Genomic DNA, 738 nt, shown 5'->3' on the forward strand with positions numbered 1-738 from the left:
TTTTTCTTTTCGTTCATTTTTGTCGTTTTCTTCATTTTACAGACTTCTCATATTTTGATTTCTGAAATCTAAAAGTGGGTACTTGCTCTCCATCGGAGATTTTCTTTTAGTCAACGTACTCATCGTCTAATACACTTTACTTCGTCCACTAAGCTGTCTATCGCTCTACTACTACCAATAAGTCACATGACAGAAGGAAGTTGCCTTTTAGGACTGGTTCAAATATGGTGAATGGTTTGGAGAATGTTTTTCATCCAGATTTCAGCATTCCATTTTTCTGTGAAAAAGAAAAGAATCATAATGAGATGTACGGAAACTGTAAAATCATTTGTTTTGGTTTTATGTTCTCTTCTTTTCTCAGTCTTTTTTTCTTTTAATACTTGCACTGTTTTGGAAATTCTCAATCATGTCCATACAGATGCATATCACTGCAGGGAAATCCTTAGATGTTCTCACCTTGAAATGCAGATTCCCATGCCTTGTAGTTTTAGCATAAGTAAAAAAGTATGATAGACAATAGATAGAAGTTAAATGATATTAAAGTAAAAAGTGAATAGATCAGCTAGATTCTTACATGTTATTAAAGCTTTCCTCCAGATGATCACATTGTTGGTGCCTTCCATGATAAGTTAAAATACCATAATATCTAAAGTTACACAGTAATTAAGCAGCAGAAAAAAAAAATGTGGAAGTAGGGTTGCTCTTGATTGCTTAGAAGTGAGCATGTGTGCCTGAGTG

The sequence above is a fragment of the Penaeus monodon genome, chromosome 24, assembly GCF_015228065.2.
Source record: "Penaeus monodon isolate SGIC_2016 chromosome 24, NSTDA_Pmon_1, whole genome shotgun sequence".
Lineage (NCBI taxonomy): Eukaryota > Metazoa > Arthropoda > Malacostraca > Decapoda > Penaeidae > Penaeus > Penaeus monodon.